Source organism: Polistes canadensis, unplaced genomic scaffold, assembly GCF_001313835.1.
Source record: "Polistes canadensis isolate GaletaPanama2010 unplaced genomic scaffold, ASM131383v1 scaffold_8, whole genome shotgun sequence".
Classification (NCBI taxonomy): domain Eukaryota; kingdom Metazoa; phylum Arthropoda; class Insecta; order Hymenoptera; family Vespidae; genus Polistes; species Polistes canadensis.
Genome location: NW_014569555.1, coordinates 164,090 through 182,831, shown reverse-complemented (window position 1 = coordinate 182,831; position 18,742 = coordinate 164,090).

The following is an 18,742-nucleotide window of genomic DNA, read 5'->3' as shown; positions in this document are numbered from 1 at the left end:
AGAGAGAGAGAGAGAGAGAAAGAAGGGTTGGAAATCAATGATGAAGGAAAGAGAGAAATAACAAACAAAAAAACAAGAAAAAGTATGCATCGATACTGTAACAGCCTCCTCCTCCAAAAAAAATAAAGAAGAAGGATGAAAAAAAAAGGAAGAAAACTCTCGTAACGAAGTTAAAATAAGAAAAGCTTAGAAATTTATTTTATACGAAAGATTTTGTAAAGAATCGATAGAATAGAATTTGATTTTTCGATTGAAAAGAAATACAATAAACGAGTATCGTCGAGGAAAATTGCAAAGGTTGTGTGTGATACGGGAAAAAGGGAAAAGTATCTCTTCTCATTTTTCTTACTATCATGAAAAATGATTTTCTCTTTCTTCCCAATTTTTGACTGGATTTTCACGAGTCCGATCATTATCGCATTGAAAACAGATTTCTTCGTATAGGTTTTACGTAAGAATAAATTCATTCGTAAGTGAAATAACGCTTGGTCAATACGCACAATGTGCATTCGCACGCGTATGTGTGTGTGGCTGGTTACAGAATGCGGTCTCTGGCAGGTAAGCAAAGCCGATTGTTAGAAGCCGCAATTTCCAACATCTGTTCGAGCGAACCGTGTTACTACGTAGACTGCGCCAATTGGCTGGCTGATCTCGACCTCCTCTACTTCTACAGGCCAATTCGACTTCTCACGCCCGAATAAACGGTATTATCGTACTTTTGTTCGGCCAGGCTTGAAAGACCACGCGAATGAGAGAGACAGAGAAACAGTAACTGAGAGAGAAATAGAGAGAGTGAGCACGAGAGAGAGAGAGAATCGACGCAGAACACGTATGGTAGTCGTAATGTCGTAAGGTTTGTTTCCAGAACCATAAAACGCCACTGGTGGACTCTTGTCCTCTCTCTCTCTCTCTCTCTCTCTCTCTCTTTCTCTAACTCTATATATATATATTTCTGAAGCAAACGTCCTATACTCGTTCAATATAGCGTGCTTCCTCGAGGTGAATCAAGTGGCACTTCTACCTCAATGATGTTTCCTCTACCCCCAATCCCCCACCCACACATTGTTCTACGATCCATTTGAGAAAAATGTGAACAAGGACCAATGGATAATCTTATTTCGTAGATTCCTTTCAATTCGATTTCCTTTCTTATTGATATCAAATATTTGTTATTGTCATTGTTGTTGTTGTTGTTGTTGTTGTTGTACTCTAACATCCATAAGGGATTCAATCGAAAAGAAAAGAATAGAATTGGAAGAAGAATAAAAAGATCGGTAGAAAGATAAATTGATGGTAGGTAGAATGGTAGTAATTGGAATGAAAATCGGTCGAATTGAAATTCACTAGTAAAGGTCGAGTTGTTGATGTTAATGATCGGAATTGTGATCCTTCATGCGTCATAAGTTCTACCCCGTTAAGAGAAGAGAAGAGAAGTGAAATGAAGAGAAGAGAACGGAGGGAGAGAAGAGGAGGGGAGAGGAGAGGAGAGACGAGCCGTGTACGTTTCACAGTAGTTACGGAAGGTCTTGGTCGGACAGATTTCACTTCGCGTTGAGTATTCAAAGGCGTACAAAGGGATGATACCTGTGTAGCTCGATGCAAATGAAACGCCTAGTAGGCTCTGAAGGGCTTAATCAGTCGACTTTGATGGAGGAATCGAAGTAGAGTAGATACAGACAACTGATCTTGATCGGCAATACGATCGATCATTTGACCTGCACACTTTGCTAATCGAACGTGTTATGTAGCCCAGTCTAACTGGACGGCCCTTACGAATTCGAGGAAAATTACTCTGACATGCGTAATGCTCTTAACGTTTGTTAAACGTAATGTCGAATAATCTTCCATCACGATATGTGATAATAATAATAATGATAATATAATAATAATGATAATTTATTTATGATTTTAAGAAGATCATATTTCTTTTACGATCGAAAAAGAAGTATCTGGGAAGTATCGTTTCTTTTTTATCACGTTTTTTCTTCATTTTTTTTTATGGAGAGAACAAGAAAAATAGGAAATCGTAAAAAACTAAAACGAAAAAGAATAAGAAGTAACGTCGAAAAGACGAGCAGCGAGAGTCGTGACTGAAATAACTTTTCATCCCTTATCCCTTCCCTTTATCCTTATTCGCAGTTGTAGTTCGAGTGTGCCGAAGTTAACGTTGGTAGATCGCTCGCGAATACAAAGAAAACCGCGTAACGTCGATTTCGCGAAATTCTTCGACGAAATTTCCATATTTTTGGTGCATTGTCTTTTGATGTTCCGAGATGAAAGAACTAAGAGAAAAAAGGGATGAGAAACCGTCGAGGCAGAATATCGTATCCACTTCTTATCTTACAGACCATTTTACTTCTCGTTTGCTCTTTTATTTTATTTTCTTCTTCTTTTTATTTTTCTTTTTCTTTTCCACTTTTTCGGAACACACTTAGATAGTTGTGTCAAAAAGAAAGTGAAAATTATTTCGTAGTCGTTCCATCGGGGAAAGTCACATTTTCTAAGATGACGACGAAGACGAAGACGACGACGAAGATGAAGACGACAACGTTTTCATTATCAAACCGAGCATCGTGGAAACGCAATTTTTCGTAGAGATTCGTCGTAGTTGAAAAGCACGTCGTCTCGTCTTCTATGTACCAACGACGACGAGTCAACGCGCGTCGTACAAGAGAGAGAGAGAGAGAGAGAGAGAGGAAGGACTTGACAAATGAACATCCCAGGGTTGGAGGAAAAGCACAAAGAGCTTGGGGGTTTACAAAAGCGAGCAACATCTTCCAACCCTCTGATAAGCTTCGATAATCCGGTGCTAGAGAGAACGAGAGAAAGTAGTCTGCCGGTATTCAAGGAAAAGAAATAATATCGGTAGGAGAATTGTAATATCAGAAAGAAGGCGCGATGAGTAGGACAAAGTCGGTGAGAGTGTGGAAAACTCGAAGAAAAGGGCAGCAACAGTAGCAGCAGCAGCAGCAGCAGCAGCAGCGCATGGTGCCCTTGAGGGAAAGCGAGAAGAAAGGGCTTGCTCGAAGTAGTCTGAGTCGTCTGACTTGTGTAGAGACAAAGCCAATGAGAACGAAAGAAAAAAAAAGAGAGAGAGAGAGAGTTTCGTCGCGTTACTGGTACCTGCAAGTTCAGTTGCTGTTGCTTCGTTGCAGTTGTTAGCGATGTTGGTGGGTGTTGATAGAAGGAACGGTGGCGGTGTGCCGTTAAACTCGAAATTCTAAAAAATAACAAAGGATACGTCGGGACACGGCAACGTGCAAAAAAAAGAGAAAGAGAGAGAAAGAATGCGTATCGGAAGAAGGCGTGTGTCGGTGGCGTAAGCGTGTACGAGACCAAAACTGAACACGTTCGGCTTAATTTTGCCCTCTAGTCTCATGGTTATTCGAGCACCGACGAACTACTGTACGCCTCGCGTGGGACAGTCGAATCGCTCCAGGGGATTCGCCATCTTTTGTTCCGGCACAATGGCGGCCGTAGCACAAAAGTGACTAAGTGCTCGTAATACTCGCCATTATACGCCATCCATCCCTCCCCCTTCCCCTCCGCTCCTCGCCACCTGAACCCCTCCCCCATCGTCGTTCTTTCTCATCCTCCAGCTACTCTTCTTCATCCTACACAACAGTCATACCTACTCGTTCGTTCGTTCGTTCGTTCGTTCTTTCTATTTCTCCGCGCCTTTCTTCCATCCCTTTGCTTTTGCCCTTTTCCTTTCTCGACTTTCTACGTTGCTTTCACTCCCCTCCCCCTCCTACCCACCCACTAGCCGCCTTCTCTCTCATCGTCAACGGATTCCTCGGTGCACGCCAAAGGAACAAGAGTTACTACTGGAAATGGGATGGAAAAGTGTGGTAGGAATGATCGGGAGCGTGCTATTCGAGAAACCTCCCTCCCTCCCTCCTACCCTCCCTTTCCTCTTCCTATTCCTACTTCTTTCTTTCTTTCTTTTTTTTTATTTGTCTCTCTACTTGTTGGATTTCTCCAAATAACTTTTTCAAAGCTATCTTAAGATACTTTCTTTCTTTCTTTTCGTTTTTTGTTTTTTTCTTCTACGTTTCTTTATCCTTTGTAGTAAGAGAAAAATAGAAAGAATATAGAGAAAGATAGGGAGAGAAGATATATATGAGAAAGTGGAAATATCTTTAAAATTGCTACCATCGAAACTGTCTCATCTTTTCTCTTCCTTTATTATTTACTTTTTTTGTTGTTTTTCTTTTTTCTTTACGTTTCTATCCCTTATCTTCGTTTAATTGTAATTTTCTCAACGTTCTATAGAATATTTTTCTTCTCTTACCTATTTCGTTCGAACTAGCCAGTAATCTCGGTGGTTTTGTTTCGCATATTTATTTTCGAAAAGAAAGAAGAAAGAATGGGAATGGGGGAAGGGAGAGGGGCGGTGGTAGATAGCCATCGATAACGCATCGGTTAACGAAGGAAAAGATGAACGGAAACTTCTATGGTCAATATAATTTCTCTATTCTCGAGATAATAATGATTCGTCGTTCGTTATTCGTTGACCGGGAACACACGTTCGATGGAAAAAGTTAGTTAGGAAAAACGAACGATTGCAATTTGTAAAGTCGTTGTTGGTTTTCTGCAAAGGGAAAAACTGCGACTAGAGCGTAAAAGGTGTAAGGGTGCTAGGGGGAGGTGAGGTGGGTTGGTATGGATTGGAGTGGAATGGAGTGGGCATATGGACACAGGATTCAATGTTGCGTGGTAGTTCGTTCGAAATTGATATAGAGGACCACACTCCCCCCTCCCCTCCCCCTGTCCCCTCCTACCTTTCCGCCCTGATTCCTCCCCCTCACCCTTCCACGCCGCACTCTTGAACCCCTCGCATTGTTCGAGAACGATCGTGACACATGGCTGACACCTGGGGACACCGTGAACACTCGTGACAGAGCCCTGCCACTCGTATGCTCTACGGCCCTTCGGGAAATTAAAAATTCCTTTAAATCGATATTTAATCGAGACCCGTCAAGCTACTAGCCCACCGGAAAAGAATCACGCGAGGGAAATGTCGTCTGAGCGTCGTTCGACCATTTATCGGTCCCCCTATTTTTTTTTTTTTTGTTTTTTTTTTTGTTTTTATTATTCTTATTCTTGTTGCTGCAAAACGTTATTTTCTCCCTTATTTCGTTTTTCCTCTTTGTCTTAATTTTAATTCCACATTGCAAAAACTTTTATAATCGTTCGATCCATTTACAATCCAATCGTTTATTCGTTTATTCCAATCGTGGTAAAAGAAAAAAAGGAGAAAAACCGAAAAAGAAAATAAATATAAAATAGGGAATGGTTCAGTCTCGATTCCGAGTCCGTCAATTTCTTTCGAGTTGTTTACTTGCGCGATCTCAGATTTGAAAATAACTTTATGAAAAGTTGAATTGAAGTAAATTTCTCTCTCTCTCTCTCTCTCTCTCTCTCTCTCTCTCTCTCTTTTTCTCGATAACTCTGTACATTTGTATCGTCTCGCGTTAAAAGTTTCTCGTTCAATTTATCGACTTTACTCGTTTGCTTGGCGAAATATGTTTGAGTTATTATAGGAAAAGATATTCAATTAGGCTCTTCCTACTTCTCTTTATTATACTTTTTTTTTTTTTCCTATAATAAATGAAATAAATATTCGGAATAGATTAATCGGTTCGCTTAATCTTTAGAAAAATAAGTTATCCCTCCTATTCAAATTCTCATTCTAATTATATCATTGAAGAACATTTAAATATTTTTCGATTGAATTTTCATTATAAGCACCTATCAAGGATGAAAAACTTTATTCCTTGTTCTCTATCTCTCTTTCATTATTTTATTTCTTTTTTCTCTTCCTTTATATCGTAAAATAAATAAATAAATCTGAAGAAGAAATAAGAGAAAAGTGAAAACGAATTAAAGACATTTTTACTCCTTCGGGTAATCAAATAATCGTAATTCATCTGACAGGTATTGTAGAATAAAATAATCAAGGAAAATTCATAACGAGTTATTGCTTTCCCATTGGAAAACAATTAATTTCATTTAATTAATATCTTGATTTGAAATGATCTTGAATAATAAATATATCGCAACGAGAAAGTGAAACTTTCGCGTTAGTTATGGGACTCGGCGGTTATGTCGTGTGGATTGTTTAAATAGACAAAATAAACAAATAATTAATAAATGTTTTGCAGGGTAAGAATTTAGAAACGTTATTTCGATCTTATTGAACGTTTCGTCCCTTCATCGGGACTTCTTCAGCAACTCGATCGTTAAAATTCAGAGTCTCTTATATATTATTACAAAGACATACATTCTTATATTTTGTAAATAATAAAACTGTATTTAACATCTACAAATCGTTATATCATAAACTGTTATATTTAAACACGTAATCAAAACAGTACTAAAAAAATAATAATTTATTTATGAAATAATCAGTCGGAAAAGGAAATAAACATCGTAATAAATACTTTCATGAAACTATTTGCTGCAATCGAGAAATAATTAAATAATAACAATAAAATAAGATTCGAAATTGATTGACGAATGAAATCAATTATTTGAATTATTTAACATAGCAAATAATGAAATTTAAGAATAATTTTTTCCTTAACCTATCGAGGAATCATCAGAAATCCAGAAATAACTATCATCTCTAATACCATTTCGTATCTTCACTTATTCTCGAAGCGTATCGACTAACACTATCTGACAATTCTGTCTGCCCGGATTTCACGTTGATATCGTACAAACGAGAAAATTATGCACTCTTCTTTCTCTCTCTCTCTCTCTCTCTTCCTCTGTCTTCTACTTTATTCCAGTTAAAATTATCCACCTCCGAGTAATCTGCATATCTGTCGTTATCATCAAAGTGTTGTCATTTTTCTTTTCTCTGATTGGAATCTTGATATAAAAGAGAATCTCATGATCTAATATTAGAAATTCTCCTAATAGATCATCTTCTCTCTACTATGTTCTCTATATCTGCTATCGAATCCAATAGAATTATCGATTTTATATATATATGTGTATTGTATCGGGTTCGATTTCGACTCAGTGGATTTATATTCTACAAAATTTACGTTTCCTTTCTTTTTTTCTTTTTTTTGATAGCAAACGATTTATTACTAAAAGTTTTAAGTTCTAAATAGATAACAAATATATAAAGATAAATAAGATAAAATCGATTTAAAATTTGATGCATTAGTTGGAAGTACTTAAGTACTGAATATACATTTAGAAGAGATGGTAAACGTGTGGTAACTGTGTGCCACTTTGCATGTAAATGCAACTGCTCTTTAACGAACCAATCCCATTGCTATGAACGGCAACTTGTAACTTAACTTCTACTGAACTACAACTTACAACTTACAGCTTGAAACTGATCTCCGAAGGATAAGATAGTCACATCGATACCTTAGAGAAAGCTAAAGTCCTACCCCTGTAGATAACCAAGATGTAGTTTAAGATTTCTGGGATGTGTTCATTGTATAAATCGGTAAAAAATGGCAAAAATATCGTAAATAATTTGGCAAGACATTTTCATACAAATTCTTGTCACTAGGATGCATTTATTGGATTTCTAAAGTGTCACGAGTGTTTTCGAATTACGTCGTTAAATTGGTATGCTGTTTCTCAATCGCATTATGAAAAGGAATACTTAATGCTTATGAACAGGAAGCCTATTAATTTGTTATTCAATAGCAAATACGTTTGCACGCAATATATATTAAGAAATATCTTTTAATGATAAGATAGAGAAAAGAAAAAAATGCTTCAAACGATCAAACGTCTGTTAATAGACGATTTTATTCGCAGACCGTTCGTCGCATAATAAAATATAAAATATATATTTCGAGCATAGAACGCGCGCGAAACAGTTCACTTGTCTCGTAGCCCAGTTTCGCTATTTAATACTTTATTTTTATCGGAAAGTTTCTCGAGACGTGTCTGCCATCTGTTCACGTCATTTAATTTCCGGACTCGGACTGAAAACTTATCGAGCCTCGTTTTATTTTCTGGGATACGATTAAGTCTTTCCATTGATATCGTTGAATTCTAACGAGCTTCTACATTAAGCATTTGCCATAACAAAAGGAAAAAAAAACAAAACAAAACGAAAAGAACACATAAATAGAAAGAAGAGCAATCGTTGAATAAAAATTCTCGTAATTTTTTGATAACCAAGTATCATTTATATTAGACAATTACATTGAACTTTGTCCTAAATCATCTACCTACCAATTACTCATATCCCAATCGTATACTTATCTATCATTTTTTTTTGTCTACCATTAAATTCATATCCCATATGAAGATAAATATTACGAGTCGATAAAATCAAGAAAATAACGTAAAGTTGAGAATCGATCTTTTCAGCATTGCGTAAAGAAAGCATTGCGCCGTGATAAAAAGGAAGAAAGAAAAAAAAGAAAAAAACGAGAACGAGATTGGTGAAGAAGAAGAAGAAGAAGAAGAAGACTTTCCTTAGGAAACATTTGGAAAGAAAAGAGAAAATCGAACGATCTTTCTTGGCTCGGAGGAATCGTTCGACGTCGTTACGAGACGGGGTACCTATCGATTTCTTTAAATCTACCTAGCACATTGCCGAAGGAGGAAACGAGTATCATAGAAGAGGGTAAGAAGATCGAGAAAAGAGTTGAAAAGAAAGAAAAAAAAAACACAAGAAAAGAAAAGCGAATGAAAATGAGAGAAAGAGAAAGAGAGAGAGAGAGAAAGAGAGAGAGAAAGAGTGAGAGAGAGAGAGAGAGAGAGAGAGAGAGGAACGAAGTCGTAGGTGGTAAGTGCTCGATTAGAGAGCATCCGATCGAGCCTATTAATCTTCGATCTGTCTAATACCATGCTATGAATTATGCATCGCGAGGGTAGACGCATTGATTTCTCCTCTAGACAGGGAAATATTATTCGAATAATTCAAAGTAATGAGTCGGGGCGGTAGGGGAAAGGGTTTCCGACCATTTTCGAACTATACGTACACCACTTGTCGTGCTATTCGTGGATGATTTTGTATCAGTGTTAGTACCGAAGATGGTGTTGGTAATGGTTAAGTTATAAGGTCAGGAGCCGAGAATACCGTTCAATTTAGTTTTTATCCCTTTTAACCGAAATCGTCTGTGTAAAAAGAAGAGAGAGAAAAAAAAGAAAAAGAAAAAGAAGATAAAAGAAAGAAGGTTAGGAGGAAAAGACTGGAGAAAACGAGGCGATTAACGTCACTAAAAATTTGCATTGCTTCTCGGTAAGAATAGAAGGAATAAGTTGGGACCCACCCACTTTCACCTTTTCCAATCCTCCCAAACCCCTCTCTCTCTCTCTCTCTTTCTCTCCCACTCTCACCATTTTGCTAAACACGTTCCCTAATCCTTTCAGGAGGGATAACGGAAATTAGAGTAAGAGAATCCGAGCGAAAACTTTGAGACTACGTCTTACACGAACACGGAAATACGTGGCGATCCTTTTAAAACGAGTACACCGAAAGGGAAACTTTTCTGCTAACGCAAATTCCTATCCCACTATTTTCTCTTTCCCTTTATTTTCCTATCCTTTCTCTTATCGCATTTTTGTTTTCTTTTTCTTCTTCTTCTTCTTCTTCTTCTTCTCTTTCTTTTTTTTTAAAGACCATCGCGATACTTTTCGCATTCGTTCGACTTCATTAGATTACCTTCACAAATTTGGCCTACGCTATTTAGGCGGAATGCTAAAAGATAAAAAAGAGTCGAATGTTTTCTTTATATATATTTATCTCTTTTGATTTGTATTTCGTCTACTAAATTCTCAATTATTTTCAATCTGAATAAAGTCGGGAGAGTTGCGATTTGTTAAACGACAAGGAACACGAGAATTGGATAAATTTTCTCCAATCGTTACTCACAGACTCAAGATGTCTTTTCAAATATGCGATTGACTCATTGTAAAACATCTGAGCGACGTATAATAAGAAGAAAGGGATAAAGATAAGGATTTCGAAAGTGAAATGAGATAGATAGAGAGAGAGAGAGAGAGAGAGAGAGAGAGAGAGAGAGAGAGAGAGAGAGAAAGTCAAAGAATACCTCTGAGGGTAGAATAAATCGAAGATGAGAGAGACATTGCGTATCGTGGTTCTACGATAAATCGAGAAACCCATGGGGAATTTCCAAGAGATTAACGGAGAAGTTTGTACCGTGGTTGGCTCGTACGACAGTATGCCAAGGAAGACACTTTTCTCTAATTCGATGGGAAGTTCCTCGCGGAACTCGACTTCCGGCACAGTTCGTCGGATCTTGGTCAGCCGACTCACGATCTATTTTCGAACTTTCGTGAAAGTTTGACGACGACGACGACGACGACGACGACGACGAGGAGGAACGACGAGGAACGACGACGAGAAGAACGACGATGAGAACGAAGACGATTATTCTGCCTTGATTTTCGTAGTTTGCACCAAGTCCTCATTCGTTTCTCTCAATCTTCCTTCCTTTTTCCTTCTCTTTCTCTTTCTCCTTCCCTTCTTGTCTATCCAGTTTTCTCACTTCTTTTATGTCATGCGAAAGAGTTAGCTTTATATCGTCCACCCTTTTCCAACCCTTATTGCAATTCCCCCCACCCCGTCCCCACTACTTGATCATCCATAATTCGATTAAATCGTTAGCTAAGTTTTCCAACATAATTCAACATTTCTCACGTTGAAGAAGAAGAAGAAGAAGAAGAAGAAGAAGAAGTAGAAGTAGAAGATGGCAACGAAGTTCTAACGTTAACGACTACTAGCAATAAACGAATAACGTTGTACGACCAGTGAAGATATTTTTAAAGAAAACCGAACGCCTTGCTCCTCTTCGGGTCATCGCGACGAACTTCATAATATCGATTTAAAACTTTAGAACGTGACCCATGTTATTTTAGAATTCGAAGGAGAACAGGCTGATTTTTATTTCAATACGTTACGCGAATGGTACATTGGAAAAATGATTTAGAAAAAGGATTTATAAAAGGAACAGTCAAATAAGAACTATATATATATATTTATATCTCTGTCAGATTTTTATCCAATAATTATTGTTTATTATAAATAAATATATACGAGATGCGTATGGAACAAAAAAAAGAGTATAATTAACTGTAATATACTTTATTTTATAAAAATATTACGTTTTATTATAGATACGAATTTACGTTTAAAACGTTAGTCAGCATGATTTCTCATACTGTTTGTCTAGAAACGCAAGTCTGGTCTCATGGGACCCATAGCACGACAGTCTATTCTTCTTCCTCTTCTTCTTCGTTCGATCTTAAATTTACGTATACACATGTAGGAATACTCACACTTATACATATATATATATATACACATGCATACGTGTATACACAAACCAAAGATATACTCTTTCGACTAAACGACAACGACGAGCATAGATTTTGTGGTTTTTCCACTTACTAGTTCAAAGAAAGATGTACGCTACGAAAGTGAATCTGATTTTTCTTCGACAAAGATTTCGTCGTTCTACTTGCCGGGGAATCTTATCGTCGTACGTATGTATTTGCCGACAAAAATTTCACCCATATTCTACCATCTTTTTATTTACGTTTTTTCGTCTTGATTTTCTTCAATCCTTCTTTCTCTTTCTTCTGTATCTTTGTGCGACAGTAATAAAGAATAAATCTCCAAAGCACCAAAGATTCTCGTAAGACGTAAACGCATATGTCAATATGTTTTTTGTTTGTATAACTGTTTGTACGTGTGTGTGTGTGTGTGTGTGTACGTGTGCTTACATTTACGTACTATACGCCTTTTGATTTTTCCATTCTCTCCATCTTTATCTCTAGCTTTATTCCAAACATTATTTTTCCTTGCGTCGACGGGAACTCTTCCTATCTACTTTCCTTTAATATTAACGTCGAAATTTCGAATATGGTAAAAGACCTTCTTACATTTTTCCAGAACGCAAAACTTTATTCTCATCTTGATACCAGTTGCGGAACTAACAATTTTCGGCTCCCTTAAAAATTATATTTTGAAGGAAACGGAAAGTAAATGTCTTATATTATATAAAGAAAAAGACTTATATTATATTAAAAAAAGAAAAAATTTTTTTTATATTATATTATATAATATTAATATTGGTAGAGAATATTTTAAAATGTAAAATTTTTCTTTCGATATTTTTATAGAATTGAAATTTTTTATCTTTTTTTTAGTGCTTTTTACACAACGGAGAATTCCAAAAATTTAATAAACGTGAAAGTATTTTTCTTCCTATCAGAGTATGCTTTTAATCTAATTTAAATTAGAAATAATTTTGGTAAAATTCCATAATATAATAAATGGACAAATTTTTGATCGTTTCTAACTTTGGCCAACCCATTCAGGTTTCAGGATCTTCCAATATTATAGTTCAACTTCTGTTCGATACTTATTTCGATTTAGAAACATTCGGTGTGTCTTGAAATACTGAAATACAAAACTGTCGGAATATTTCAATTATTTTATATTTTTTATTTTATTTCACCGGATAAACCTATTATTACAGAATTTATAAAAGAGGTCAGAGGTAAAAATAAAAATAATTACTGATAATTTAGAAGATGTATGATTGATGATATAAACTGATCAAATAAATCTATATCTCGATGAAAATAATTCATACTCAAAGACATTCTATTAATACAGTACAAGTAGTCATAGAAAGTATGATGAGTTTCGATATATAGCAAATCACGGTTTCGAAGATTTCTTGATGGAATATTAAAAGATAATAGGAGTATAATATTAGGACAATTAATAAACCCTCTAAAAATCGTGCATACAAACAGTGTCTCAGATATCATTCTCCCTCTTACTCAACGTAAACATATTCATATATCAGAAAATATCATCATAATCTTGACATTTAAACAACATAGGTTGATTACTATATTTCGCAGCAAGACTTAAAAATTTATGTTATACTTTTTCAATATCATAACTATGAGATTGAATATATGTAAATCAGATTACACAACCATATTCAAGAATAGGACGAATTAATTGACAATAGAGAACTTTTAATGTATTACTATTTTAAAAATGTTTGGAAATTTTATAAATAAATCCCAATGAATGAAGACAACACGAAACGATACTGTTAAAATGTGATTTGAAAGATAGATAACAAAAAATAATATAATACTTAAGTCATTAACGGAATGGACACGGATGAAATAAAAACTGAGATATAAAGATATTGAAAGATAAAAAGAAATAAAGAAAGATAGAGAGAGAGAGAGAAAGAGAGAGAGATGAATTGAATCCGTCTCGTTCTATGTAAAGCCATTATACGAAATGTCCGTTGAAACGATAGAATGTTCGCTTTCACGAAGTCGCAGTCCGGCAAATTTGCAAAATCCAAAGGCGTTCTTGCCAACGTCGCTGGAATCGTGATCGTGGCGATCCGCCCTGCTTACGTTGAACTTTTATCAAGAAGAATGGAAAGAGTCTAACTTTTTTTCAGGAAATCGCTTGAGTAGAAGAGAAAAAAGTAGGTTTCATGGTGATAGAAGGGGAGTCAGGAGGGAACACGAGGGTAAGTAGGTATGCTATGCCTCGGGCGTACCTTAATTCACTACTTCATTCTATCGAATTTTCATCTTCCAAATCTCTCTCTCCTCCTCCTTCCGTCGACTTTGAGTAATAATTTAATGATGCGAAAGAACCAAACTGGAATACTAAAACTTCAAACGGAAACTTCAAATATCTAGGTTTGAACCTTTTAATAGATAGTTCTTCGTCTCTTTATCTTCCTTTTTATTTTTTTTTATTTTTTCGTATTTATATCGTTGTACGTCTATCTGAATTTTTATTTTTATTTTTATTTTATTTTTTTATTTATTTTTTTCTATTTTCTCATTCGCTATCTCTCGATTTCGGAGAATGATAGAGAATAGTATCGAAAAGTTTCTAACGAATAGAACTCGTTAGAAAAAGAAGATAGGGTGATGAAGAGTAGTCGAGACGCATAGGAGTTAGATGGTGGGTGAAATCCCGCGTGAAAGAGTGAGGGATGAAAGAACGAGGGATGGCGGAGTGAGCTGAAAGGACGACGATACCAAGGGGTGACGTGGTGTTGAACGAAGCATGTAAACAATGCCGAAACAAGACAGGATAGAAGGGGTAGGTAGTTGTCTCAAAAAAAGGAGAACTATAGGCGTACAGGAAGAGGAAAGGGAACGTGGAGATGGGGAATGAAAAGGAAGGGAAGGGAAGGGTAGGAAAGGGAAAGAGGTTTGGTAGATAATAAAAAAAAAAGAAAAAAAAAAAGGGTGAGTGGAGTTTCGGATCTGTTAGGGAGATAAATATCGTTGTAAATAATAAAACGTGACCGGTTAACAAGGTTACGAGAGTTGTATGCGAAAGTTAAGATAAAAATAAAACGTAAAAAATGAAAGAAAAGAAAAAATAAATCGTCCGGTAGTGAAGTACGATGGACCCCACATGATTTTCTAAATATTCAGGAAGAGAAACGTAAATCCTATGAGAGAGAAAGAGAGAGAAAGAGAGAGAACAATATAGGGAGAAGGAACGGAGGTTGCTCGAATAGCCAACGGAAGGATTGTATTATCCTCAAGGTAAGGGGGGGAAAGAGATGTAGTACTCATCCGCAAATCATTTGCATAATTGATTAAAGACTCGTACTAGCCGAGTGTGTTCCTGGCTGTACTACCAAGCACCATATATAAGCCATTAAGGAACGTACTGTGGGGAGCTGAGATTAAGCTGGTATCACATCGTAACTTCTACCCCTCTGTATCCTTTACACCTCTCTTTCTTTCTCTCTCTCTCTCTCTCTCTCTTACAGACACACACACACATTGTCTCTTGGTTCGCCCGAACTAAATCTTCCTAGCAAAACAAGATTTGTCGCGGAACGAATTGGAATTGTCAACGACGTCAATGTTCCTTTAGTCAACGAGATCGTTTTCCTCCTTTCTTAGATACACATACATACGTACACCCTACGTTTATATTTTGCAATACTCTCAGTTTACTTTGACTTTTCTTGTCGCTACGATGAAAGTTATAGTTCTCATAAGAATGAAAGATAGAAAAATAATAAAAAACAAAAAATTTAATATTTTATTCTTATTTTATTCAGATTGCAAATTGCATTTTTACTTCTTTGATGTTTTCCGAAGCCTGCGATATTTGACGAAAGATTTGGAAATACGAGAAAATAAAGAAATCGTAATTACGCGATCGAATTGAAGATTAAAAAATATTTGTAGAAAAAATAATACTTTATTACTTTTTGCGTTACTCGAGAAAGTAAAGTTACATATTGCCGGTTTAATAACATCACAGGGTGAAATCCTTTGCGGAAGCTGTAATGTTAACATTAGTATTTAGTCGTTAGCAGGGAGAATGTGAAGGAGCTCTAAATAGGAAGCATGTCCGCGGGCAACTCACCTTCTCTCTTTCTCTTTCTATCTCTCTCCTACTTTTACTCTGGATTGTACCTAAGAGAAGAGAAACGAGGATTTCCGTTTCGTATGAAGTTGGTTAAACTTACTGATTTTCCCAACTACCACCCTCGTACTCTTCAAACTACGCAGTCAACGCGAGAAACGTACAGCCCTCTTTCTCTTATTCTTCTTATTCTCTCCCTCTCCCTCTCTCTCTCTCTCTCTCTCTCTTTCTCTTTCTCTTTTGCTCATATTCTTCTACCCCCATCTTTTTCTCATCCCACGTTTCTTCCTTCCCGCAGGAATTTCGCGAACAATGCAATCGCCAAATTGTCAGATTTAATTGCCGATTTGATCCTAAAGCGAGGATTACGCTTTGTGCGAGACTTCCTATTCTCTCGTTCGTGTTTTACTCGACCGTATCTATCTTTATATAATCGCGCGGATATAATTTACGACATCGTTATCCTTTCGTTTCACAGTGGAAATCCTTTATGGAGAATTGCGTTTAATAACCGAGTTGGCGTTCCATCGATTTAAGCGCGATTAAATCCTTGACGAGTTCCCTAATCTTTCATCCTGCTATCTAAATTTTCAAAGAAACGTAATATCTTATTTTTATAAACATCGTCACTCTCTTGATTCAATTGAAACTAAGATATTATTGAAAAATTATTTTGTCGATTCGATATTTTAATATCAACCACGTGGAAATAAATATTATCGAATTCGTATCAATATTTATTTATTTCGTTCCATAAATCATGAACGTATTACACAGTGTTACGTTCGATATTTTAAGCCATTAAATTTTGCCAACGCGTTCGAAAGAGTAGATCATTTCGCGCTAATCATTTTCTATACACCGCGATTCGATTCATCTTCGTTTTCGAGTTACGGATGGTTATTATTATTTTTTTTTACGAGGTCGTACGAAACCGAGAGTGTATATTATAAAAAATTCTACGCTAGCGAAAAATTCATAACCGAAACCAGAGAGATCGTTTATAAATCGGTGTAAAAAAAAAAAAGGGAAATATTATTGGAAATAAAAATAATTATCGTTAAAAGTTAAATACTTCGAGGTATTTACCACGCACACACGTGGGCATTTAGTTTAAATCTAGTAACAACAAAAAAACTGATTTCTACTTGAAGATTAAATAAATGCTTTAAAAAGAAAACAAATGTTTATTTACCGTGAATAAAATTAATGAATAAACATTTACTTAATTGTCGATGAAATTAAAAAATCCATCTCGAAGGAGAGTAATTCGAATGTTGGATTACAACACGTGATATGCACCATGTTTTTTTCATTTTCAAATCTCGAAAAGGAAAAGCAATCGATGCACGGATGCACGAGAACGTTTTTCTCGTCGAAATAAAAAAGATTTTAGTAAAGTTTATCGATTTAGATCTGTAACATTGTGTATGTGTCAAGATAATTCGAAACTGAACCTCGGAGGACCAGTTTTCCAGGATGTCGAGTTGTACATAGTATAAATTTCAGTTCGAGCGATTGGTGTTACTGTTGTTTCTGGTAGTTATAGTGCAATAGGGAAGAGGCTGTCAGGTTGCATACGAGCACATATCATTTGCGTGTCACGGAACGAGAACGGGAAGATCCCCAACTCTCGTACGATGTGTTTGTGGTTTCCTTTCGTATGCGGGTGTCCTCGCTGGTGGTTTCCCGTCTCCTTCCATCCGATTTCCTTCCTACCGAATTCCCTCGACGTTCTCGAAAAATCTTTGACTCTTGATTTGTTACGTGAACGAGCATGAAAAATTACTAGAAAAAGAAAACGTGAGAGCGAAAGACAAAAAAAGAGAGTGAATTTTATTGAAATATTTTTGCTCGTAATAGGAATATATTTTAAAAATTCATTATAATCTTTAAATGATTCTTAAACATATATACATATACTCAGCCACACAAAGAAAGTGTAAGAACAATATAAGAGGACTTGGCTGTAGAATTCAGCTTCTATTAAATGTTTTGCTAGTACAAGTCTTGAGTGAAAAGTTCATACTTTCAAAGATTCAATATACTTCATCCTACGTCTAGAGGACATAATGGGTCTTAAGACCTTGAGGATTAATCGGAAAGTTCATCGCTTCGAGAAGACAAGCGAACTAAGGTACCATCATTGAATTTTAACGCACGTTCAGTCCTATCTTCTATCTTCCTTTCTCTTTTACACACTTTCTCCGTCTTCAAATAAAAATTTGTCTTTACAATATAACAGAAATAATATCGTTTAATATAATTATAAAATCTATTTCCGTTTATATATTCGTTCGATCGAATCGAACAAAATTATGGAAAATAATAAAAGAAAAAAAAGCTGATAGATAACGATAAGATTTAAGAAGAAAGAGAAAAAAAAAAACAACAAAAGTATCTTTATACATGTGGAAGAATAGAATAAAATTAAATTAAAGAGAGAAAAAAAAAGAAAAAAGAAATATATATATATCGATCGAATTAATAGGACTCGAAAAGGTCGAAGGTAATTTTCAACTGTATATAAATTTGATGAATTTTAGGAGGTCGAGTCAATGCACGTTCTCACGCTCATGCACACGTAGAATAATTTCAACGTCATTCACGTGATATGCATGTCGCGGACATGCACACAAACATCTCCCTATTTCCTCTCTCTCTCTCTCTCTCTCTCTCTTCCCATTTCTGAATATATATACATATGTATATCTGAACTCGATGGAATGTAGCGGTCGAACGATGGATGACCCATCGATTTCATACATAATTTAAGAAGCACGAAACGTATCGTAAACGTTCCGTCCGACGCGAGATAAACGTTCCTGTGGTGAAACATCAGAGTGGTTTCAATGTGTCGGTTTCGAAAATTATCCTATGACTCGTCTTTTCCACCAATTCGCTGTTAGTTTTCTCTCTCTCTCTCTCTCTCTCTCACTCTCTCTACCTCTCGTTTTTGCTATTGCAAGAGAGATAGACAAGATAGTACATCGATTTTCGACGATCTCATGAATATACACTTACGACTCGACCTTCCACATTTACTTCCTTCTCTTTCTCCTTTAGTTTCCCTTTTACCCTCTCCTCTTCTTACTCCTACCACTTTCTCTCTCTCTCTCTCTCTCTCTCTCTTTCTCTCTCTCTTTCTCTTTCTCTCTATGTGTTTGTGTGCGCGCACGTGTGTGTATCTTTCCTTTTCCTGCATGTTACAACGTCGGTGTATCTGTTTCTAGATGTGTGCGTGTACATCGACGATACGTGCTGAGAAATATGCATGCGCGCGACCGATACCGCGATGCATGCAAGATGCAGCGCGATAAAAAGTACATTTTC